Source organism: Erpetoichthys calabaricus, assembly GCF_900747795.2.
Source record: "Erpetoichthys calabaricus chromosome 1 unlocalized genomic scaffold, fErpCal1.3 SUPER_1_unloc_23, whole genome shotgun sequence".
Classification (NCBI taxonomy): Eukaryota; Metazoa; Chordata; class Cladistia; order Polypteriformes; family Polypteridae; genus Erpetoichthys; species Erpetoichthys calabaricus.
The window spans coordinates 525536-553173 of NW_026261589.1; the positions used below are offsets into that span (position 1 = coordinate 525536).

The following is a 27638-nucleotide window of genomic DNA, read 5'->3' on the forward strand; positions in this document are numbered from 1 at the left end:
ATTGATAGGACACAGCAGCTAATGTATTATGGTACTGGTGTCACTAAAACTGAAGGTAATCACCTTGTGAAGGATCATTTCTTTCTGTTAAAAGCGTCTCCCTAAACTGCAGAGCCGCATCTCACTGTAGCAGACACAAACTGCAGAAATTCATAAGTTATGTGCCATCATCTACAGGAGAGGAAAAGTTCAGCTAAGCTAATGTAGTTTAATGTTTTGTGTCTGTGATTATCTGTTATCTAATATCATTATCTATATTTGCATATATCCATCTCCTATTATCCTTATGCTATAAATACATTGTATTATTTTGTTTATTGCAGCAAGTGTGTTTGTGTTATTTGTGTAAATCGTCTATTACTGTGGCAACAACAACAGAGACAGTGAGGGAGTTTAATGTTTAATTTCACTGATTTATGGCCATCATTCATAACTTGTACAGATCTCTTCATATTTCAGGTTTCCCAGCTAGAAAGTGAAACAGAGAGGCCTCACTAAACTCACATTAATTTGGTGTCCCTCTGTGCCCGTGTTGTTAATTATTTTAATTAATTACCAGAATTACCAAAGACAAAACTGATAATTCACTGAGTGCTCAATTCACATTTCCTACAGCAGACAACATCAAAAGGCGCTTTACAGAAATTACAAACCAGGAAGAAGAACTGAACTGCTCAGTGCCACAGAGTCAACACAGCAAATACAGGAAACACAATGGTGTCCACCTCATGAACTTAAACTGCTAGCATTCAAGGAGTTTCACAGTCCAAGTATGCAGAGGACATTTTGAATAATTTAGGGCTTGCACATCTTTAAGCCAATATGGCTCACCTAGTACTCCATGGCGGTTTACTGCCACTGTAATGGAGCCTGATGTCCCCCCCTGAGTAATCAGATATGTGATTTAGTGAACTGACGGCAGCCTGCGTTTAACTGAGCTGCTCAACACAAATGTTAAGGGTGTGGGGGTCCTGATTTACCAGACAGTCTGACTGCAGTGAAAGACTTTGGAATAATAAAATCAACTCCATATTTCTGAATATTTTCCCTCCCTAATTTAAAGAGAAATACAATATACACACTTAATAAATGTGTAATAACATATCCAGTTAGCCAGCAGTGTTGTGTAATTTTACTGATTGTACTCATCTCCTACCCTCCTAATTTAATTCTTTTCTAACATGAACTGATTCTGTTCACAGCCATAACATCAAGTGTGAGCTCACAGTTTGAAGACTCACTGAGAGTCACATATGACAGAGACGTTAGGCGTCAGCAGAGGGTTCACAAACTAAACGGTCTGAACAAAGGGGGCTTGATGACGGGGGGGCAGCAGCTAAATGGTACAAGTCTTAATGAAGATTAACAAGCTTCACATTCAAATCTCTACAACTGAACTTTATTACCTTTTTCCAACATCTTGAAACAACAAGTTTCAGGTTGATCAACTTCATCTTATGAAAGTACACGTTTCACACAAACACACATCATGATAAACAGTTTAGTAATTAACACAGAAATAAACTCGTATTAAACAGCAGCACCTCCCATATTGTGACCTTGGCACAGTGAAGGCCTTGTGTGCCTCAGTCTTCATCAGAGCTCCACTGTCTGGAGGTTTGTGCTCCAGACAGACCAGTTTGCTATTGGATAACCAAAAGGGGAGGGGCCAGACTAAGAACAGCCCATTATTGACCCTCATGAATATTCTAATTTAATGAAAGTGGGTCTGGCCCAGAAGATGGATGCCAGTCCTGACAGTTCAACTAAGAGTGGCACAAAGGGGTGACCCACACAGCCTGGTTGGGCTCTGCATGATAAAGTCACATGTAGTCGTCACCAAATGGAACTTAACTTCCACCTCACCACCATGTAACAGTAGAAAACTAACAGAAATAGAAGTCATCATGATATGGGAAGAAAACCAGAGTACCTGTACAGGGCAGGAGCCAGCTAGAGACCACCGTAGGGTACACTCACATTCAAGTCCACAACCACACCAAGACAAGTTAGATTTGCCAGGCCACTAAACCTGAACATCTTTAGAGAAGTGGAGAAAATAAGAATAAAAGAGCAGACATGGAAACTGCATAGAGACTTAAAAAACAGGCTGAGATTCAAATTCATTCTGACAGAACTGTAAGGCAGTAACAGAAACCACAAATCTCTAATAACTTCTCTAATACTCACTAACAGACATTACTGGTTTGACTTTAGCACTGAAACATGGGAGTTTGTCATATTTGATACAAGTTAAAAGAATTAAAAAAGACAAACATCTAAGTGACCCTCCACACAATGCATGTAACTGTCTGCTGTCTGCATTGGGTTTGACAGTTTGAGGCCGGGTGTGTAAATCCAGATACTGAGGACCAACATGTGCCAGTTAAGAACATTCAGTTTACACTCCTAAGGGCAAGTCACGCCATGGCAGCCCTGCAGTCTTCTGTCACTAAATCTTAGTATTCGTTCTCAGTTCGTATTCCTCAACACACACACACACACACACACACACACACACACACACACACACACACATACATATATATATATATATATATATATATATATATATATATATATATATATATATATATATATATATGTAACCAATTATATCGTAACCTAAGCTTATCTAACCTTATCTGATTAAGATGTTAGACATATACTGTAAGGGCATGTAAATGTAGAACAATAAACGGACCGAGACATCGGAGGAAAATTACATACATACATACATACATACATACATACATACATACATACATACATACATACATACATACATAACGGGCTCTCCGGGCCTTGAGTTTGAATCCGCTCTAAGGCCTTTCATAACGGGTCCGCACCAATAACCCACGTCGACAAAGAAAATGAAGTATTTTACCTCGAATGGCCGATTATTTAAAGACTGCAGGAGACAGCGATGAATCTCAAAATAGAAAAAATAAAAGCAGAAGTAAGGAACCTTCATCAATCCGTTATCCAACGAGACGACGACAAATGGCAGATGCGTTTTCTTTTGCTGAAGATAAGTTTCGGTTTCACAGAAAGTTTACTCCCTAAAAAAAATGGAAAATATCCAAGGAATGTTGCAGCTCAGAAGTGTAAAGCTAAACACCGCCATCTAGCGTTCAGAAGTTCTGCTCATGACGGTCCTTGTTCAGTTCGCTCCATCATCTCCACAGAGGCACCTCCTTCCTTATTCTTATGTCTCCAAGTTCCCTTCTGAACACGAGGCCGTGCCAGTCCGCTTCCATCTTATTCTATCGTTGGCAGCGTGTTGTTCTTCGCCCCACTGAAGGTGTAATTCTTTCAGGTCAGTTTCCACAGTCCTTCTCCAGGTTGTTTTTGGTCCTTTTCCCAGGTGGTGTACAATTCAGGGCTACTTTCGGGATGCGTTTCAGGTCCATCCAGAGGACACGACAAAGCCATTTCATTCTATGGCGCCTGATCTCCGTCACCACACTATGCGAGTTGGTCTTCTTATATAACTCAACATCTGAGATCTTCTCTGCCCTGATAATATGGCAAATTCTGTGGAGTCCGTTATTGTTGAATACCTCAGTCTTCTTCGTGTCACTCTTGATGGTACGCCAGCATTTTGTCCCGTACAGCAGCACAGACTTGACGTTGCTCTTGTCTGCTCTCATGTTTGTTCTGTGTATTGTGCGGATGTCCTCATCGGCACAGACATTAAGTGTTGTAAACCAAAACTGACAGAAACGACGGCATCTCATCATCTCAAACCGGGTGAGGGCGGCGGACGAGCAAGTAGCTCAGCCCTGACTTCTCAGACACCACAGATGTCAGCTCTTGTTGGAAAATTCCCAAAATGTTTCCAAGCCAGTCGAAAATACACACTGAATAAAATGACTTTTGGGTGCTAAATATAGTAGATATAAAATGAATAAAAGGTACTTTCAGTAATTTACTTTTAATGCGAAATATGCAATTTTGGGTAAAATTCATACTGTTACCCATTTTTTAACATTAAAAAATGCAGTTTATAAGATTATATTACATGTTATTTAAAATAGTTCATACAATATAGTAGAATAATTTAACAAAAAACTTTATCACACAGAAGTCAAGTTAAAGTTACTCGAAAACATAGCACTCGTCTGCGCATGCGCCTCATTCACTTTCTGGAACTTGAGGATGCAGGAGGACGTGTTAATGAAACTTCTAGAATACAGTGGACTTTTTACCCGAATTGACATTAAACAGTTTGAATTTAAGGTAAGATTTATTTGTAAGCCTAAAAGAATATGGGTTTGAGATCGTTCAAAGTTGCCATTTTATAAGAGAGTAAATGATGGCTGTTTTCCGAAGTCAGTTTCCCCCGCCGTTAGGAATTAATTTTAGGTAAAGTTAACAGCGTGGAGGACATCAGGAGTCTGTCAGTTTATTTAACTGGGGAGTCGAAGCTTTGGCTTCATTGTAAATGAATTTCGAGTCCCCAAATCAAAGTTCTTGTAAGCTCAACATTATTAATACTTGGCCGGAGTTCTTATTTATTGTCAAATGGATGTGGAAAATGAAATGCCGCCGGATTGTCTTTAAGCGTTTACGGCGTTCAAACACATACGCTTGTTAATCCTGACTTGTTCCCTAGCCCAGCGTTATTTAAAGTAGTGATGTGTGGTAGAAAACACCACTGAGTCACAAAATCACAAAGCTGCGTAACATTATTTTACACATTAAGCCCATTGCATGCATAGAAAAACAAACGATTTATGTTTAAATAAACGCATCGCCGGTTTGGAGTTGTGTGTTCATGTGAGCCATGGCGGGGTGACGGGGCTTCGTAGCTCAGCATACTCGTTACATCGCCGGTAGAGGATCAGCGATCACACTCGAATTATTAATAAGGAGGCCATCCATTTGAAACATATGAGACAAAATAGAAAAAGGGGGACCCGCTCAGGACAGGACAGGTGCGCACTTGTGTGCTTGCATTTCTCCGAGTGGGAGGGCCTGTGCTGCTCGTTTACGCAAATTTCGTAATAAGAGACTTTTTATTGTGTTTGTGTGTGTGTGTCCTGTCTATCTGATAGCACGTGTCGTGATTGACAGGTGCATTTCTTGTTCCCGATCTCTTCTCTGACTTGGCTCGCCGCTTTTGCGTTTTGATTTCACGCATGCTCCGTGCCTGATGTCGGTATGACGTTCGGTAATGTGCTTGTCATGCGCAGACGCTCCTTCTCTTGCACCTGCACTCCTGAGATATCCTTGTTTTCATTTAGTGATGTGAAGTGATGTCAACCTCGGCGTCTTAAACCTGACCTAAGGTTTCGTCATCGGCTTGTGGGGGTCAGCTCTGAGGGGCTGTTCATCATGGATGATCTTTCCTGAGCGTGTTGCACATTGGAATTTGTGCAGTGGACCCCAGCCATTACTGTACGAGAAACTCTTAAACGAGAACATGGGGACACCGACGGAAACTTGAGGACTGATTTCATACAAATTTTAGAAAGTTTTTCTTCACTCTGTGGACCACAGGAACGTCGAAAGTGTGACCAAGTGGTTTGATGGACTGGAGGACTTGTAATAAAACACCAGCTGATACCCAAGACATTTAAGAAACAGACAGACAAACCATTAAAACCAGTGCGCGATGCCCAGTGTCTCTCTAGATACCGTCCTTTGTTCTTTTACATTTCCAGATCAAATCGTTTTGTTTGACTATAAAGCTTACACGATAGCTGGATTGGCCCTTTACTGTCACATGTCCAGTGAAATTTGTATTTGCATATGTCAATCAACATACAACATGTCACCCAGAGAAAGACGTGAAAGGTGCTATATGGGAGAGCCATCAGATAACAGGGTTACACATTGTCCCCCCTCACTTTTATATTGCGCCTTTAATATCTGTTATATAGCACCTTTGCCATCTCTTCATTCATCTATCTATCCTGCTCCATATTGCCTTTCATATTTTCTTACTTTATCGCGTGTCTTTCTTATCACAGCGGGTAGTGGCGGCTGTAGCAGAAAACCTATATATTTATATTTTTTTTATTTTTTTTTTTCAGTTATATTTCTTTTTGTCTGAGTACTGTAAGTAGGATGGGTTCATTCAAGTATGCAACCCCTCAAGGTCACTCCGGACTTGAAGTATCAGGTATCTCTGTGTAACTTAATACAGGATGTCCATATATGGCCTTATTTATATTAGATGAACACGTCATCAGCTGTATGCTAAACATGCCTCGGTATATTCATACACTCCCGTTGTGAGGGACCGCTAGACGTTACTGGGCTGATCGAACCCCAGCAGGACTAACTCTTCAGACAGAAAGAGCAGCAGCCACACCAGAGAGTAGTGTGAACACCAATACGGACTCTGCAGCAAATATAATAGATAAGTGTGTGTGTGTTGGTGGGTGGGTGGTGTATCTAAACAGAAAAAATAAAGAAGCAAAGAACTACATTAAGTACATAAATACCAATGAGCTGCGAATACAAACAAAAACGATCAAAATGGCAACACTAATCCGTTATAGATTACCCAGGCAGACGAATTACAACCACCACATTTTCAGTTATTTAAACATAAACTGCTGTGTGTTTAAATGACCAGTAGATGGCACTGTTACTCCAATTTCCAAATACTGCCACTCCGTGAGGCTCAGGACGAGTAATCCTATAAGGCAGCAGGACACTGAGCCACCCAGCCTCTCCCCAGCTACAGCGTATTAACCCGAAATCGGCGACAGGCTGACGTCATCCAGTGCGACGGCTCCTGAAGCCACACTGCCGCTGACGCAAGGCTGTTGTTGATTGAGGCAGAAGTGTGATCGAGTTCAGAAAAAATCTCATCGGCAAGAGGCAGACAGTAAGTACTTTGGAGATGTGCTTTATGGCAAGAGGCAGACAGTAAGTACTTTGGAGATGCGCTTTATGGACGTGTGAGTTTTCATTCGCTCCTTTAGAATCACCGCGCGCGGCGAGTTCGTGTTCGTTTGCCCCCAGCCGAACTTTGCTCGAGTGAATCCTCCTGTGGTCACCCGCGTGCCATTGCTGTTCATTCGTATCAGCAGTTCACTTCACTTCACGTGGCTGAATCCCAAATTTTAATTCGTAGCGCCCAGTCACACCGCTGGCGCCTGTTCATTCCCCTCCGAGTGTCCTTTTGTCGTTTCCTTCGCGAATCGCCGGCATCGAGCAGACGGCCATTCCACACGTAAGACGCTTTGATTTCTGCCTTTGTTTCTCTTTTGTCACTGCGCGGCGCTCAGTTCTGACAGTTGCGTGGTTGGTGACATTGAAAGAGCGGTGAGGAGTCCCTCGGGCAACTTTGTGTTCCTGCCTTACAGTTCTGTCAGAATGAATTTGAATCTCAGCCTGTTTTTTAAGTCTCTATGCAGTTTCCATGGCTGCTCTTTTATTCTTATTTTCTCCACTTCTCTAAAGATGCTCAGGTTTAGTTGCCTGGCAACTCTAACTTGTCTTGGTGTGGTTGTGGACTTGAATGTGAGTGTACCCTATGATGGTCTATAGCTGGCTCCTGCCCTGTACAGGTACTCTGGTTTTCTTCCTGTACCCCAATAACTTCTATTTGTTTTTGTTTTGCACTGGACCAGGGTGGTGAGGTGGGCTGTGTGGGTCACGTCTTTGTGCCACTCTTAGGTGAACTGTCAGGACTGGCATCTATCTTCTGCACAAGACTCACTTTCATTTAATTAGAGTATTCATGAAGGTCAATAATGAGCCGCTTTTACTCTGGTCCCCCCCTTTTAGGGTTACCAATAGCACACTGGTCCTTCAGAAGCACAAATGGAGCATTAAGAGAGACTGAGGCACACAAGGCCTCCACCGTGCCAATCTCACAATACTGGGAGGTGCTGCTGTTTAATAGGAGTTTAATAATGTGTTAATTACTAAAATATTTGTGATGTGTGCAGAGTGTACTTAAACAAGATGAAGTTGATAAACTTGAAACTTGTTTCAAAGTTGTTGATAATGACAAAGTTGTTTTGAAGAATATTTTTGTCCTGGAGCATGTCAGATTTGCCAACGACAGTCACTGATCTCATCACCTAACCATGTTAATTTTTTTTCCTGTTTATTAATTTTTATTGTAATCATTCCATACAAATAGATCAATTTATAACCAAACACAATTGAGGACAAATCAAACCCCACCCCTGAGAAGGAGGGCTAAGCCAAAGGAGAATTGCTTAGGGCTTTTTAATAAGGCAACAATAAATAAAAGAAAGGGAGAAATAAATATATAGGTAAATAAGAGATGGAGAAGGGAATTAAATGCGGTAATAGTTATTTCTCTTATTCTAAAATATTATTGATTAGATCCTGCCAGGTTTTGAAAAAATTTTGTACAGATCCTCTAACTGAGAATTTGATTTTTTTCCAATTTCAAATAATATAAAACATCGGTTTCCCACTGACTTATCAGAGGAGAGTTAGGATTCTTCCAATTTAACAGAATAAGTCTGCGTGCCAAAAGTGTAGTGAATGCAATCACCGTTTGCTTGTCCTTCTCCACTTCTAGTTCGTCTATAAGAACACCGAACACAGCTGTTAATGGGTTAGGAGGGATTGTGACCCCAAGGCTGTCTGAGAGGCACTTAAAAATTTTTGTCCAAAATGATGTTAATTTGGTGCAGACCCAGAACATGTGACCCAGTGAGGCAGGAGCTTGGTTGCAGCGCTCGCAGGTTGGATCCTGGCCTGGAAACATTTTGGACAGTTTTAAGCGAGACAGATGAGCTCGATATAGAATTTTTAGTTGAATAATTCTATGCTTTGCGCATATAGAACTCGAGTGAATTATCTGCTTTGCTACCTTCCACTCCTTTTCTGATATATTGATTAAGAGATCTTCTTCCCAATGTCCTCTTGGATCTTTGAAAGGTAGGGACTCTAATAAGATTTTATATAATGCGGAAATGGTGTTTAATTCCTCGAAACTGAGCAGTATTTTTTCCAGCATTGTGGAAGGTGCGAGGTGGGGGAAATCGGGCAATTTCTGTTTAACAAAATTTCTAATTTGAAGGTAGTGAAAGAAATGTGTAGCTGGGAGGTTGAATTTTGAATGTAATTGTTCAAAATATGCAAATATGTTGTCTATATAAAGATCTCTGAGCATTTTAATCCCAAAACTTTTCAAGGTATTAAAAACTGTATATGTTTGCGAGGGTTGAAAGAGGTGGTTCTCTTGCAGAGGTGCCACTGATAAAAGATTTTCCATCTCAAAATGCTTTCTAAGTTGGTTCCATATTCTGAGTGAGTAAAGCACAATTGGGTTATTAGTATATTTGCGATAACTTTCATTTATTGGAGAGCAGAGCATGGAGTATAAAGAAGTACTACAGGATTTTACTTCTATTGCGGACCAAGCCTGTGTATGTTCATTTATTTGTGTCCAGGTTTTTATGGCTTGTATGTTTGCTGCCCAGTAATAAAACTGAAAATTACGTAAAGCCATGCCACCTTCTGCCTGAGGTCTTTGTAGGGTCGCTCTTCGGATACGTGGGTGTTTTGAGTTCCAAATGAATGAGGTTATTGTTGAATCTAACTGTTTAAAAAACGATTTATTGATATACTGTATATTGGAATGTTTTGAAATAAAAAGAGAAGTTTAGGAAGGATATTCATCTTAACAATGTTAATTCTTCCGGCTAGAGTGAGATGAAGGGTTGACCATCTATGCAAGTCTTGCTTAATTTTTTCCATACAGACGGCAAAATTTTGTTGATAAAGAGCTTTATGTTTACTTGTGATATTTACCCCTAGGTATTTAAACTGATCTGCTAAGGTAAAAGGTAGGGTGTCCAGTCTAATATTATATGCTTATGAATTCACTGGAAAGAGAATACTTTTATTCAGATTAATTTTAAGACCAGACATATTTTGAAATTCTGTTAGTGCTGTTAAAACTGCAGGGACTGTGTTTTCTGGGTCTGATATATATAAAACCATATCATCTGCATATAGAGAAATTTTCTGTTCCAGTCCTTCTCTGACAATCCCCTTTATCTGATGAGAATTTCAGCAGTGAACCGACAGTGGTTCAATGGAGATTGCAAACAGCAGTGGTGACAAGAGACATCCTTGTCTGGCACCACGTTCTAGTTTAAAGTAGTCTGAGCAAATGTTGTTAATACAAACTGAAGCTTCTGGATTGGTATACAGTAGTTTGATCCATGCACAAATATTCGGGCCAAACCCAAATTTCTCCAGTGCCGTGAAAAGGTAGTTCCATTCAATCATATCAAATGCTTTTTCTGCATCTAATGATAGTAATATCTCTGGGGTGTTTGATTTTGCTGGTGAATATATAACATTAAACAAGCGTCGGAGATTGGAAGATAGGTGTCGGCCTTTAATAAATCCAGTTTGATCCTGTGGTATTACCGAGGGCAGCACTTTCTCCATACTTCTAGCTACAATTTTTGAGAGTATCTTAACATCATTATTCAGGAGTGAAATTGGTCTGTATGATGCACATTGTAACAAGTCCTTATTTTGTTTAGGAAAGACGGTGATTAATGCTTGACAAAATGTTTGAGGTAGTATTTGGTTGTCTTTAGCTTCTGTAAATGTTGTCAATAAGAGAGGAGCTAGCTGAGTGGAGAATTTCTTATAAAATTCTACGGGGTAACCATCAGGGCTTGCTGATTTCCCACTTTGAAGTGACTTTATTGCATCTAGTAATTCTGTTAGCGTTGGAGGTTTATCCAGTTCCTCAGCACTGAAAGCATCTATTTGTGGTGTCTGTAATGTATACAGAAATGCATTAGATTGTGTGTTGTCTTCTTTGAGCTCAGTAGAATATAAGGATTTATAATAATCTCTAAATACGTGCATTATATTTTTATGGTCAATAATTTCTTCTCCATTCATGTTGGTGATTACTGGTATTGCATTGTGAACCTCTTGTTTGTGAATTTGTTGAGGTAAAAGCTTACTAGCTTTTTCTCAGTGTTCATAGTAATGATGTCTAGACTTATAAATAAGTTGTTCAGTTTCTTTAGTTGTTAAGATGTTAAGTTCTAGATAGATAGATAGATAGATACTTTATTAATCCCAATGGGAAAATGTATGCAGGGCCTGCCTTTTCCTGTGGAGAGCTTCACTTGGATGCTTGGCTTGTTCTTCATCTGTTCTAGTAATTTTGCTTCTTAGCTCTGACACTTTCTTGGTTTCTAATTTATTTCTGTGGGAAAGATATGAAATAATCTGTCCTCTTAAGAAGGCCTTTAGGGTTTCCCAGAGTGTTCCTGCAGAAACCTCTGTGGGTGTGTTTGTCTCTAGGAAGAAGCTGATTTGTTTGGATATAAATTCTGTACAGTTCTCGTCTGCCAGTAGAAGAGGGTTAAGGCGCCATCTGCGAAATGAGTGTGAGGGGCTTAATGATTTTAGCTCCAAGACTAGAGGGGCACGGTCGGAGATAACAATTGTGTCGTATTTGCATGATCTAATCGTAGGCAGGAAATTATTATCTATAAAAGAATAATGCACTGGTGAGTAGAACGAATATGTTCTTGAGTTTGGGTTAAGAAACCTCCAGGGGTCTGACAAGTTGTGATCATTTAAAAACTGTGTAATTGTCTTTGCAGTATTAGATGTTGTCCCCCCTGTCACAGGAGTCCTATCTAAATGTGGATTTAAAACACAATTAAAGTCCGCAGCCATTATAATTTTATGAGTGTTCACATTGGGAATGGATGCAAATAGATTTTGCATGAATTCCTTATCATCGACATTGGGTGTATAAACATTTATCAAAATCATTTTACTGTTATATAAGTTGCCCATGACCATCACATATCTCCCTTCAGGGTCCAATACTACATCTGATGCTACAAATGGAACTGTTCTATGTATGAGAATTCCCACCCCTCTAGTTTTCTTTATAAAGCTAGAATGGAACATTTGGCCAGTCCAGTCTTTTTGTAATCTGAACTGATCCTTGGTTAGTAAGTGGGTCTCCTGTAGAAATACTATTTTAGCGTTTAAGCCTGTTAGGTGAGAGCATACTTTCTTTCACTTTAATTCGTGATTCAGGCCTTTAACATTCCAGCTCACAAAGTTAACTGTCCCATCATGGAGACATTGATTCTGAGTTTATAATGTCATTTTATATTCTTAACTGGTAATAAGGCAGTTTTTATCTTAGTTTCAAGATTCCCCATGAGTTATTGCATTTTAGCCTATCGTTGCATTGATATTTATAGGGATTAGAAGAATAGATTAGATATAGCCTGCTCTCGTTCTCTCCCCCCTTTTATCCCACCACCCCCCATTTTGCCTCCCCACATGAGGCTTGATCCCACTTCACGATGTCCTGGTCCTCTGACATACGAAGAGACAGAGCACGTCCAAAACAAAACAAACCCCACCCCACATCGGTATTAGAGAATTAAAGCAAAGAGATATCTATTGCAGCTGAATTCTAAATACCACCTGCTGAAAATATAATCATTAACAGTCTATAAGCTTAAAATAATCTTCAGCATCCATCCATCCATTTTCCAAACCGCTGAATCTGAACACAGGGTCACGGGGGTCTGCTGGATCCAATCCCAGCCAACACAGGGCACAAGGCAGGAACCAATCCTGGGCAGGGTGCCAACCCACCACAGGACACACACAAACACACCCACACACCAAGCACACACTAGGGCCAATTTAGATTCGCCAATCCACCTAACCAGCATGTCTTTGGACTGTGGGAAGAAACCGGAGCGCCCGGAGGAAACCCACGCAGACACGGGGAGAACATGCAAACTCCACGCAGGGAGGACCCGGGAAGCGAACCCGGGTCCCCAGGTCTCCCAACTGCGAGGCAGCAGTGCTACCCACTGCGCCACCGTGCCGCTCTAATCTTCAGCAATTTTAAGATATTAAGATAAAAAAAAAAAATGAACCCTGTGAATCATTTTAAAAAGTAGTCTAGGATAAACATGGTAATTCCTAGTGTAATAGTATAATGTAATAGTATAAATGTAATAGTAATGTAATACTAGAAATTGCAATAAACCCAGAGTATGATGTTAAACAGTCTACTTTAAGGTAGTTAAAAAAAAAAAATCCTACTTTAATTACTTCCACACTTCCACACTCACGTCTATGACTCTAATTAAGACATAAACATATAATGTCCAGATAAAGAAAAGGATTTATAATTATAATACCAGTCTCTTTAAGAGTGGATCCGAGAGCAGATGATAGGTCCTTCCCATGCCTTGATAGAATACGGCGCCTTATTAACTTTCAAAAGAGTGTCGGAAACAGCTTCTTTAATTCCTTTTCAGCTTCTTCCTTGCTTGAAAAAACATAATATTGATCTTGAACTTCCACTTTCAGTTTGGCGGGATACAAGAGGCTGTATTTGATATTGGCTTTCTGTGGCAACTTTTTAATGTCAAAGTAGGCTGCACGTTTTACAGCTGTTAATGGTGAGAAGTCGGGGAAAATACGAATAAGATTATTTTCAAATATGTCTTGCTTGTGTCTGAGAAGTGCCATCACATCAAGCTTACATCTCAGTCACTCGAAGCGGACAATAAAAGACCTAGGTTTAAAGGTACTTGACCTGTATGTGCGATAAGCAGCTGCTATCTCAATGTCGAATTTAAAATCATCTCCAATTATTTTAGAGAGTAATTCTACTGCAAATTTCACTGGGCTTGAGCTTTCTCGTTTCTCAGGTATACCCTCAATTCTTATATTATTTCTTCTGTACCCATCTTCCATGGCCGCGAGTCTGTCTCCAAGTTTTTTGCATTCGGAATTCGCAGCTGTGGCTTTTTCATCAGCGTTAGACTGAAATTGTTCCGCTGTTTCAACTCAAGCCATGAATGCCTGCTTAACGTCATCCAGCTGATCTGTAACATCTTTAATCTGGTCGGTAAGCATTTTCAGTTTGGATCTAGTTTCTTCGATGTGTTCCTCTAATTTCTCCAACATACTTTTAAAGTTCACGTCAAAACATTTAAATAGACACGTTTCCCGGTCTTTATTATCCTTTTTAATCTCGATGATATCCTTCTTAAGCTCGTTCTTAAGCTCAATGTTAGATTTCGTAAGCTCATTCTTGTTATCCTTCTTAAGCTCATTTATGGCCGTAGCCATGGCGGCAGCCAGTGTACCAATCACCTCTTTCAATTCGGACAGTTCGCTTCGGATTTCGTGCTCCGCGAGTGGAAATGCAGCTCCTGTTACAGCAGGTGCTGCGGGCTCGCGATGTGTAGATGAGAGCATATCCTGCAGGGCCTTTTCTAGTCTCGAATGATCCTCAGAAATCGGCGATCCAGCGTGACCTGCATCACTAGCACCTTCGCTCCCATTTTCACTCTCGAATGGAGACAATATAATGGAGCGGGGTGCCAGGAGATCTGCGCATTCATCTGCCTGTTCCAGGTCAGTCTCCGAGAGGCCATACCTTGCACTCGGGCCGGATGTCTTGTCCAGACTTTGAAGTGTCTTTAAGTTTCTTTTTCGGTTCTTTCTGACTTTTCTTCTTGTTACTCATGCTTGTATATTGTAGTGGAAGTTCTTTGGTCGGGTTAAATACAGGATACCTCTAAATAATATAAAATACGTGGGAAAATAAAGTTGCTGCTAGCAGGGCTCTGCTTCAAACGTCCATCTCCTATAAACAGACGAGACCAATGTTTATTTAAACAACCATTCAGCAGAGTCGTGCTCTGCCCTGTTTCTAACAGCCAATAGCGTGCTGCTGATGACACCTGTGGTGTACAAAGGGTTAACAGCTGTAGCTCTTCAGCAGCAATCTTCACCTTTTATTTTTTTCCCCTTTTGTTTTGCTATCCGAAACACGAAACAACAGAAAGAGGAACATCTCTTATTTTTGTTAGGTTAAAAACTTGCAGTTTCTTAATCCTCTTCACTTAACTCTATGCCTTCTACTTCAGGGAAACATTCACTGGTTGTCTGCTCTCCTGCACACACAGTCTGCCCCTAAGACTAAAAACAAAATCAAACCTGTTAAATTTATCTTAGCGAGTCGCAGGCTAATTGAAGTCAGACATTGGGTGTCTCACATTAGGCGTCCATCTTTACAGGGACACACCGCCAACTGCCGCCATCTCGCTAAGATTATGTAAATGAAGGCTGTGACTTGAATAATGGCTTTGGATTTTGTAAGCTTGGGGCAGTTTCACATTAGACAAGTTGATCAGCGATTTTAAGTTCCTCCTTCATATGCCCCTGTTTTTTAACATAATCCTGAGGCCTAACTTGTATAAACCTTCCTTAACATTAACTATTAACAAAATTCTGGGATCCTAACAGTATTGAATGTTAAATATTGCTCTTTAGTAATATTTTTTAACCAGCTAATGATGCAAATTTAAATCTTGCAATAGCATTTGTTGCAATTCAAACAGAATGGGTCTGTGATTAACTAGACTTTAAAACCATGTTGTTACAAAAACATCTTAGAGTTTTTATTTAAATGTAAAAGTATCCTGAATAATCTTGGAATTCAGTAATTCAACAGTATAATAATGTTTTGAATTTTAATTTTTAGTTTGGATTTTAAGCAGTGTTTTTCAACTACTGTCCGAGAATGATTAGAAATGTGCACATGCTAAGATAAATCAGACAGTTCATGATATATCATTCTTTATAAACTCTGTGCTGAAACTCCCACCAAGATTGTAAACCCTACCTTGTGCTATTGCACTGAGGATCTCCATCTCTGCCCCACATTACATTTCAAGGCTTGCATTATATTTTGAGATTTATGAATACCAGTACTTCTTTAATGGGGGGGGGGGGGGGTGAATAAGATTTCTGTGTTTGCTGTGGTATCAAAGGGTATCCAGCATTGTAACATTGTGTTATATTAGTGTATCACATACAAAAGTTCTAATATCATAACATCCCTAATATCAACAGATGGTGTCGAGTCATAATGGTGTGTCGTAAAGGCATGAGACACTCCCTGAGACTGTTTCATATCTGGTCACCTGGTATGAAGATTGATTACTTACTCTGCCCATGTGGTCTCGGTGAATAACTTGACTTGGCTTCTTTCTTAACTGATGAAGACATAGAAAAATGGGACATAAATGTGTTACATTTGTATTGCACTTCTGAATTAATTTAACCCTGTGTTTTTTTTTTCTATGTGTAGAAGATGCCAAAAATGTATCTAGCTGGCCAGAAGAGTTTACAGAAAGAATCTCAATGTGAAGAGGATGTCTCTCGAAAGAGGAACAAAAGAAAGGGTAGTACTAACATTCAGAGACCCCACAAAATTATAAACCGTATGAAGGTGAAAGACTGTAATCCTCAATATATGGGCCCAGATGAAGACTTAAACAGATTGGGCTCCAGTTTGGGCAGACGCTGCTCCTTGAAGGACAGTAAAGCCCACAAGCCATCAGAATCCTCAAAGACTAACACAGTGAGGCCAGAGAAGAAATTGTGTCCAAATCAAACTGGAGAAGGTATGTGCTAAAATAAAATAAGGCAGTTATGATTTACCTGAAGGGTTCTTTCTTGCATTTTCACTCTGCTTAGAAACAAAGGCTTTTTTAAAAATGCTGGTTTCATTTTTAAAGTATAAGGAACAGAAACAATTAATCCTGTGGACTGGAATGAGGAGGCCTGGCTGAGTTGTTCTTGCAGTTTTTTCAACCAACACTATCAGTTCACAATTTCCTTGGTTTGGATTGTATCTCTTTTTAATAATAATCATTAGCTTAATGTCTTTATTATGAAGAAAACCTTTTAATAGATTTTAGACAAATTAAAGTGAAGTTACAGAAAAATCAAATCTGTTTGTTTCTAACTTTCTTTAAAGAAACCCTTTCAAACTATAATGTATTGCCTTTTTACTTTCTCCATATGTTGTATTGTGGAGTAGACATGTCACCCATTTGACTGTTCAATAAATTTGAACAATTTAGACCCCTCTGAATGAAAGTGTTTCACGTCTGCCTGTGTGCAAGAATCTCTGTGCATCACTGGAGTGCAAAACCTGTGAATGGATAAACCAGTCCTGTTCAAATTTATCTATATATATATATAAAGGAGAGTTGGGATCCGTGTGGCTGTGTTTGTGTGTTTGTGGAGGGACGGAGAGTTAAGGCGGGTGTTGGAGTCACGTGATCATCTCCCCTCCCATTCACTTCATTTCGCTCCGAGCTGAGCTCCGCAGCTGACGCGGTTAGTCCTTTCTCTTTTACTAATTTACTGTTTAGTAGACGCGGTACTTACTGAATAGTATTTTTTCCTTTAGTGTTTCTTAGTGTTTAGTAGACGCGGTATGCCGGTGTTCCCGGCGGTGTTGCGGTTTAGTGTTACTTTCTACTTCGTTTTTGTACTTTAGTGTTTAATAATAAATAATAATAATTCATTACATTTATATAGCGCTTTTCTCAGTACTCAAAGCGCTGAAATAGTGAGTGATACTTAGCTGATAGCAGTGTAGAAGCAACACAGCACAACACAGCCGGTAGGACAGGCGGGTGTGGTAGCGTAGGTGAGCAGCGATAGCAAGCAGCAGGAGGAGGAAGCAGGATTTGGATGTTCCAATACACAGCCATAAACAGTAACGCTTGGTAATTTCAGTCGTGATCGCCCTGGAGCCATAAGCCAGGTTAGTATGAACATCAGATCAGTTCCCGGTCGTAGGGTACTGTAAGATGAAACGGGAGCAGATCAGCATAGCGAATATAATCACGGAGACGGATCATCCTGAGGTGCTAGATCGCCACGTACAAAGAAATGTTCGTAGGTCTCGTCCCGTGATCCACAGACTCAGCTGTTCCCAGTAAAGTGAAGTCCATAAAATCTGTAAATATTAAGCCAAATCCATGCAATTCGAGTCAGCTGTATCCACGAACTATACGTACAATAAACGAAATAAAACAAGCGTAAGAGAGTGCAGAATTAAGGCGAATTTTGCGAAAAGTGTTGTTAACAGGGAGGAGTGGCGACAGAAGCGTGCGCCAGCGTCCCCTCACCTGCTATAATAAAGCAGTTATAATAAAGAAGTTTAGTAGACTTTTACTTTATCTCATTTAGTGTTCTTCCCGGCGGTGTTGCCGTTTTTTAGTGTTAGTGTCTACTTAGTGTTTGTGTTTAGTGTTATGGAAGGAGTGATCTTACCACTGTCAGATTTTGCAATGAATGAGTTGTTAAATAATGATTATTTATCAACAGATCACATGAGCAAATTCAACGAAATTTTAGCTGTGCATACAATTTTCCAACCTCAAGAGGTTTTGCTAATGTGGACTCCTGACATACCTATAATGCCCATTCCACAAAATGCAAAACATATTCAAATATTACCTTCTGCAGCTACTGAAAGAGTGACTCACTGGGTGTGTACCTATTATGATGGTGCTGTAATTCATGTCTATGACAGTTTAAACGCTGATAAAAAATTCAACCTCACCGAAGAGCAGCTTCGTTCCCTTCATGCTTTGTTTCCTTACAAACCTCCCATAGTTTTTGAAGACGCACAGCAACAATTAAATCATACAGATTCTGGTGTATTCTCAATTGCCTTTGCTGTGTGTATTTCTTTAGGTATTGACCCAAGTGATCAAGTTTTTACTATTTCTTCAATGCGAAATCACTTACAAATCATTTTTGTTACTCGACAATTGCTTCCATTCCCTGTCGAAAGTAGCCGACGGGCGACACCAGTTACAAGTATTCAGTGCGTTCAAAGACCTGTACAAAGTACGGCCACTAACACAGTCACTCATAAAAGGGGAGATGACTCGGTGCAGGAAATGGGGATTGAAACTACCTTGGAAGACATGCAATCAACGAGGCGATTAAACGGATCTCAAGAGACATCTTCTAGGTTGGAAAAAAAGCGCTTGGATGCCAAAACCATATACAGGTGCTGGTCATAAAATTAGAATATCATGACAAAGTTGATTTATTTCAGTAATTCCATTCAAAAAGTGAAACATGTATATTAGATTCATTCATTACACACAAACTGATGTATTTCAAATGTTTATTTCTTTTAATGTTGATGATTATAATATAATAATATAAAATACACACACACACATATATATACATACACATATACATCTATACTAATAATAGGCAAAACCCTCACTGACTCACTCATCATGAACTCTCCAACTTCCCGTGTACGTGTACTTACTTAAAAAAGTTAAGCAGGTTTCATTTCGAAATTCTACATGTAACGGTCGACAATGTCCGCCATGTTAAACTTTCTTATTTATGGCCCCATCTTCACAAAATTTGGTAGGCTGCTTCCCTGCGCTAACCGAAACCGATGTACATACTTATTTCGGTGGTGTGACACCACTGTCGGCCGCCATATTGAACTTTCCAACGGTCTTTGTTACTTAATGGGCCCATCTTCAAGAAATTTGGTACGCGGGTTCCCAACGCTAACTGAATCCTACTTACGTACATATGTACGTCCATAGCCTGCAGCTCAGTCCACACTCTGAATCCTCCAGGCACTCCTGAGCATAATCTAATTTTGAAGATTGGGGCACCAATAATGTTACTGAGAAACTTACAGCCACCGAAATTTTGTAATGGCACGAGACTTCAGGTCACATGCTTGCAAAAGAACCTAATTGAGGCAACTATTTTTACTGGTGGTGGTTCAGGGGAGAGAGTTTTTATTCCTCGCATCCCTGTTATACCCTCTGATCTCCCATTTCAATTCAAACACCTCCAATTTCCAGTAAGGCTCTGCTTCGCAATGACAATTAATAAGTCTCAGGGACAGACCCTACAAAAGGTTGGCATTGATTTGAGGCAAGATTGCTTTTCACAAGGCCAACTATACGTTGCATGCTCAAGAGTAAGCTCAGCGCACAGCTTCATCATATTACAACCGGAGGGGCGATGCTGACAACGTGGTATACAAAGAGATCCTTAACAAATAATTATTGGTACATTTTCCCTCAGTTTATTATTTAAAATTTTAAAGCAGTACTTCACCGCTGCGAAGCACAGGTATTTTGCTAGTAAATATATAATCTGATATTGCAACGACTTTGTGAATGTGAAGAAAATTGGTCCACTGAACTTTACTGAGTTAAACAAACATAATTATTAAATAAAGCAGGATTTCATCTAAAACGTGTGAAACATTCAATGAAATTAGTTTTAAAGGATTTTTGATGTTTTTAGCCATTTCCTGTTTACTGTCAATTCAGTTGCCCCATATGAAAAGGGGCTGATCTTTGTGATGTGGTGGCTTTTTTATTTTTGAAGTTTTCGAAAATACAAGTTGGTACAGTACTTGAAATCTTTTTGAAATTCATACATTTTAGAGCAATAGGAAAAAAATGTCGATTCAGTTCAGTAATTGTATTTTGTAGCACTGTTCACTGAGTGGTGGCTCTAATAAATGCACAGGTATGATCGAATTTAACATTTTACAAATGATTAATCACATAATGAGTTAAAACAGACAGGAAACCAAAGCTGTTTCAAACTGATTAGCATAAATGGAACAGAACAGTATCTGTCACTGAAAATCAAATCTGAAGAACACGGCCAATTATGACAAAGCTAGGAGAGGGAGGATAGCATGCCACCATCTTAAATAAGGAGGCAAGATGACATCACGTGATGGAGCTAAGCCACGTCAGCAGCCACAAAATGTCCACAATTTATGTGAATGACGGAAGGGTAAAGAAAATGACTTATCAAAATTACAAAAATACAGTGATTGGGGGTGGGGGGGGGGGTGTTATGAGGGTGTTGGTGATATCAGAACTCGACAAATAATGCAAAAACAAACTTTAACTATAGGAAGACAGTTCAGTTAGTACAGCCTACATGACTGTATGCCACCCAGTAAAGGCGTTTAGTGTTAGGAATTATTACTTTTTTTTTAAATAGCTAAGGCAAACTGCGAAAATTCAAAACAATTGATTTAGACGAACAGTCCATCCACCAAAAACCATGGCTGAGTTCATCAAAAAACTATATGGAGTGAAGGAAAAAGTCAGAATTAAAAGCATGATCTTCTCAAAATAAATACTATTCTGGTGCTGTATCAGTTTAAAAAGGGTCACTATGTAGACTGATGTCTTGGGTCTCTAGCCGTACCTTTTGCCCAACTTTAACGATAGGAGTAGCCTTACATTTGCAATCAGAAAATCATTTGGCCAAGAGCTTTTCAAAATGTTTTTGAGCCAAATTCAACTTTTCACAAAACTGTTACATATGTAATTATTTAAAAACAGATGGAAAAGTGGAGAGGAAGGTGACTCAAGGAATCTAGAATGACAACCATACAGGCACTCAAATGGTGACATTGTAGGAGCAGAGTGAACTGGTACATTCCTATCAGAGTCAGCAATGGGTAAAAAATCAACCCAGTCATCTTGATTAGGACCAATCAAACAGCACAAGTGTTTCTGTAGGCCTCTGTTAATTCTTTACATTTGCCCATTAGCTTCTGGCTGATAACCAAACATTTTAAGTTTTATAGAACAACCAAATCTCTGACAGAATAGTTTCTAGAAGCAAGAAATAAATGGAAGACCACGGTTTGATACATCTTGATACAGAAAACCATAGATACTATCAGTCTTTTCTACAGGGTGGTCCAGATCTATTTATGCAGATCCAGATCATCTGGATGACTTTGATTTATGTGGGGACGATTCCCATTCAGCGCAAAGACGATTCTTCATGTCGTCAGTTCGCACACTTCTCGATGGTCCGGGATTTTTCGAGTGATTTTTCTATGTAATAAAGTTAGTTATAGCATAATGAAAATTGCATAAAGATCTGGACCACCCTATAGAAAGAGACCTGCCAGGTGTTTAGTAGAATTAAATAAGATGCACACATTTCAAAACTCAATCTGCCTCCACAAAAATTGTATTAAAACCCTTGGAGGAAGGCATATCAGTAATAAAGTCCATGGTTTACTGCTCCCATGAACATAATGGTACCGGTGCAGTCCAACATGTAGCTTGTATCATCCCAAATATCTTCATGCATACTTTTCCATCAAAAATTTGGCTGAAGTATCTTTAAACTCTGTGGTCAGATGACACAGTTCCAATATTTGCTTTTAAATGCTAGGAGGAACACACACACAGCCTGAAAGAAGGTATTTTGGGCAGACTCAACCTCTGTCATTATATTATCAATTAATGGTAAGAATACACAGGTAAAATTCTGTTACAACGAACTCCTAAGGACCTAAAAATTATTTCATTGTAATGAGATTCTGTATTTGTTACTATAATTGCTTTCTTTAACTTGTGTCCAGGCGTTTGCAATCATTTCCATAGCTTCTTTGGCATTAATTTTAATCTCCTCCTGCCTACAAGTTATGCTGACAATAATTTTTCTCAGCATTTCCTTATGATAAAACACTTTCAGAGTGCAAATGATGCCCAAATCCAATGGCTGAAGCACTGTTGTGCAATTGGTTGGGAGGAATTCAACGCGAACATTATCTAAATTAGGAAGCATGTTGTGGGCAACACAGTTACCAAGCAGGAGCCGAATCATCCTTTTCTTCTTCATATTGTGAGGTTTCTGAACTCTTGAGGCCCTCCCCACCCAATGGGAATTACACACTGAGGTGTGTCCCGAAGCACAATTGCAGCATCTGCAGCCAGGGCAAAAACAGGCTCCTAGCGCTGCAGTGAAGCGACACAGAAGCAAATCCTAAAAGATTGGGGTCGCACTATAAGTCCCTGTCTTGCACCCCAAAACATGAGTCTGTGTCTCAGTACTTTAGCAAAACCAGCTTTATTCAGCTTGAAACAGGAACGGCACAGTTATTTATTGTAGCGTGATCTGCCACCCTGCTATACTCGGACACAGCAGTCATGCAGGGTCGTGGCCAGATCAGTGATCAAGTAATCCTGTTACCTGCATTTACAATGTTCCTTGCATATCACCCATTGATATCTTTTCTGTTTGCTTTGGCAGAGAGACGCAGCACAGCTTTGAGCAGGTTGTTGCCCCGGCAACAGATAAACAGTCTTCCATAGACACGGAGTTTGGACTTTGGGACGCTCTTCGGCGTGCTGTCTAGTTGAGGGACAGCCCAAGAGAGTTTACAAACCTCACATTTTCTTGAATGAGTGCCGCATTAATAGGAATGTTTCTTGAAAGAGCATCACTGAACCACATCAAAACGGCTTTTTCGGCGTCTTCAAATGCAGCAGTTCACATACATTGGCAACCCGAGATTTTTCTTCTTTTTTTTGCTCTGTCTTTTAAGAAAGTTGACAGTGTTGATGGCGAAATTCTGAATTCACTGGCAACGTCTTTTTTTCTTTTTGCCATAATCGAGAGCTAGTGCTGGGCGGTATACCGGTTCATACCGAAAACCGTTTTTTATTTTTTTTATGATATGGATTTTTCTTGTACCGCAACACCGGTTTAAATTGCCTAAACGACGTTCGGAACGTGGCGCAGCGGGAAACTGTTCAAGTGGGGACCTTTTTCACTGCTACACCGCTAAACGCAGATTTGTTGCACAAGGGCTCTTTTTCACTGCTACACCACCAAATAGGTAGTGGTAGCGTAGGTATTGTGCGGTGAAAATGGACAGAGAACATTCTGAAACTGAAGCCGACGATAAAGTTGAAAATGATGAACAGAAGAACTTTTGCCGAAAAAAAGGAGTCACGTCCGTCGCCTGGAGATACTTTAGTTTTAAAAGGTCAGATGTGTAAATACTGTTTCTATACTACTGGATAATACTGCAAGCCAAGTTGTACTTGTTTTATTTATTTTCAATACAGTGTAATGTACCTGGGTACTGTGTAATAGTGTGACGACATGTTGACTTTATTCTCGAGATTTCCACTTTAATCTTGATGTTTATGACGAGAATAAAGTCGACATGTTGACTTTATTCTCGCCATTTCTACTTTATTCTCGCCGTTTATGTGAAGATTAAAGTCGACATGTTGACTTTATTCTCGTAATTTGTCATTAAAGTAGAACATTGTAAACTAAACTTCATCGTAAAATGAATATTTAATTTACTAGATTTTCTCAAACCCCGTCATAAGTTACTGTATATAGCACATTAAATGCTTTGTGTTAAGTATTCTCCGAGATTCTTAAACTGACTTCTTCTTGCACTAAGAGGAGGTGCCGGCAGCAATCGCCGCACAGAATACATTCACTTCATGATCTTCTTGCTCTCTGAACATTTAGAATGCTAAGATAAATACTTAATTTTCATGGTGAAATGCATTAAAGCATGCATTAATCATATGGGGGCACGGCAGCGTGCCTGCCTTGCATTTTCATGTTTTTCTGGTGGGTTTACTGGGCGTGGTTCAGTTTCCTTTCAAAGTCATGTAGGATGTGGGGTTTTGTTGTGCTATATTGACCCTGCTAGTGTATGTTTTGCTCGTATTCATCCTGCGATGTGCTGGCGACTCGTTCAGAGATGGGCGCAACTCTGAATGGATGGCATAATTAAACATGTATAACGAAAATATTTTTAAAGTTCTGAACACTCCGTGGGCTAAGTTTATAACTAGTTTTAATTTCACAAAGACGTTTATCGTGTGGTGATTGGTTATGTGGTGAAAGAAAAAGGAAGGATAAGAACTGGGGTTTTGGTACGTCAGATAGAGACAGCATGCATGTAATAAAGATAGCCCGCTCAGAAGAACATGCATTGAATTCTGTGTTCGTGTCTCTGACCAGCAGATCACAAACCCAACATTTACACGATATTTCAGTTAAACCTGTGCGATAGCTATTCATACATCCAGTTTTTAGGAGCCTCGTCACACCTGCCATAAAGTTCTCTACACTGAACATACACCTGGGGACCCCTTACTGCGAGGGAGCAGCACTACCGCCTCACTACCGTGCATGTTTAATACCTGCTTTAATGCATTTCATCATGAAAATGATATCAAGTATTTATCTTAGCATTCTAAATTTTCAGAAAGCAGGAATATCATGAAGTGAATGGATTCTGTATGGTGATCGCTGTCTTCTCTTAGTGCGGAGGAAGTCAGTTTAAGAAGAGCGTAGTGATTAACAACTGGGTCGGGGAACGCAACACAAAGCATTTAATGTGCTGCATTAATTTATGACGGGGTTTGACAAAATCTATTAAATTAAACATTGATTTTAGGAAGAAGTTTAGTTTACGACATTCTACTTTAATTATGAAGTAAACTATGAGAATAAAGTGGAAATGTCGATTTTAATCTCAACATAAATGGCGAGAATAAAGTGGAAATGTTGACTTTATTCTCGACATAAACGGCAAGAATAAAGTGGAAATGTTGACTTTATTCTGGACATATAGTTTGTTTTTTTCTTCCCTGTGTCCGTATTGTTTTTTTCTTCACCGTGGCCCTAATACGATTCCGTAGGGCTATACCACAAACAGCATTATAAATGCAATTTGCAGGTTTATTATTTATGTATATAGCTTAGCTTGAAGCAAGGTCCATATTAATACAGTTTGCCTAAATGATGGTTCAGTTAGTAAAGATGTCATCACCAAGTTGCACTTGTTTTATTTTATTTTAATTTGGTGAATACTGTGTAATGCACCTGGGTTTGAAGTCTTGAAGTAATAGTGCAACTATCAGTAATAATACTATTATTTATTTTATTGTTATTATTTATTAGTTTAAATATTATGCAGTTTAATGATGATAAAGTTGTTTAAAAACTCACTTTAACGTGTCAGTAGACAGAGATTGTTAACATTAACAGAAAGTGTAGTTGGTTTACAAAAAATATTTACTATTTATTCCTTTTCTAAGACATATTCAGTGCAATACAACTTTTGACAAGCACTTCTGGATATTTTACTAAGTCTAAATGCCTCTTTGTATGGTTGAAAATATGTTGTCAAAATTAGTTTGTTTTTGCAAAATTTGTTCAATATATATTTTGACTGCATCTGTCATGCAATGTGATACCTTCTCCATTAGTGCCACCCCCTTGAATCACTTTATGGGGCAATGCAAACCTGTATTAATACTTGTGTGCACATTAAAATGTTTTTTTTTTGTACAATGTACAATACTCTTGACAGTGAAATAGGTTATTCTTAGCCAGTAATTGCAGTGGAAAATGTGGTTAACATCCACTCATGCATGGGGAAAAAAATACCGTCGAATACCGTGAAACCGGGATAATTTAGAAAAATACCGTGATATAGAATTTTGGTCATACCGCCCACCCCCATCAAGAGCTGTAAAAAAATTTTTTTTTTTTTTCTTGTAATATGAACTGTTATTGTTTTTTCGTGTCTGCCATTTCTATAGGCGGGTGACAATGAGTTAAATTCCAATGGATGTTTTTCAAATGTTGAGCAATAAGCAAAAGGTATCACTGAGAACCGCAGGAAACAAAAAAGGCAAAAAATTATGTGGAAAGTTCAAAGAAAGAAAAAAAATAGTGTTTGGGGATCGTTGTGCACAACTGAGCTGCGGCCACAGAACTAACTGCTCTATGGATGATTCAGGCATTTCAAGGTCTTTTGAGCACTTCGTTGTAATGAAAGTATCTGCTGAATGTACTGTACATCGTAGTAATGAGATTTCTATAGACTCGTGTCATATGGGGAAACTGTCAGGACCATGAAAATACTTTGTTGTAATGAAAATTTCATTGTAAAGATATTCGCTGTAACAGAATTTTACCTGTAGTTCCTAAAACTTGGCTCAACACCTTTTGGACCTTCTCTTTTCTAACAATGGAAGAAGCACAATCGGTGAAAGGAAAGTGATTGAAACTTTGGGGGAGAAAAACACCTGGATCAGAGCTTGTCTAAGGTTGAAATCTGTCGAATACACACAAGTGTATACCAAAACAAATACACGATTTGCACAGAGCAGACATTTTAGGATTGAGGTGAGGAGAACTTCCAGAAAGCACATAAGGTTGGGGGATTTGCAGGTGTAAATGATCCGTGGGATTATAACTTCAGAGATATTTTGATCCAGGCATTTACTGTTCCATCCCCATGGTGGCGAGAGAGAACTATCATAAATGGATGAATAACAATATTAATAAAATAAGTTACAACTGAAAAGACTACAGGAAAATTTAAAATTAAACTTTAAAGATTAAAAAGGAGTTGAAACACAAACTAAGTGGCTTACAGGCACCAAATGTTTTTTTAACATGTCAAAAAATTTGCATTTAAGTTCTTCACGTTTGGAAGGTCTTACCAGCTAACTTTGCAAGTAATGTAGTTCACTGGCCTAATCTGCAAAAGCCAATAATGAAGTTAGCTAATGTTGACATGCTGGGAAAACAGAAATACGGTGAAATCTCCTTCTTCACAGTGTAAAGCTGCACCCAGTTGGGTGTGTCTTGTTCTGAAGACCTCCAACCTTTCTTATGCACTGTATATGCCTGCCTCCAATCAGCAATCAGCACAAATGAGTCATTAAATGTTAAAGGTCTTCCAATATTGTAATGCATAAGAAAATATTCTGAATAGTTCTTCAAATGCTTCTTTTTTGCTGAACATCAAAGGGACAACCCTACCTCATTTTTGTTATAGGAAAGGGGCAAGTATATAGCGTTTTAAACAAGTAAACATACCCCACTTCAAACTCTGTTCTATTGATAACCTGCAGCAAAATGGCCTTTGTGTGTTTAGCAAGATGAAATACCCAATTTATGACAAAGGA

General features: G+C 39.2%; 1 protein-coding gene across 1 annotated transcript in view; it reads left to right on the forward strand.

Annotated features, from left to right (window-relative positions):
• The first annotated feature begins 6759 nt into the window (after positions 1-6759).
• Positions 6760-27638, forward strand: part of LOC127526378 (gastrula zinc finger protein XlCGF57.1-like) — a 669858-nt gene continuing 648979 nt past the window's right edge. Inside the window, exon 1 of the mRNA XM_051921763.1 lies at positions 6760-6844. The gene's annotated coding sequence lies outside the window, so the exon portion shown is untranslated. The remainder of the gene's footprint in view (positions 6845-27638) is intronic.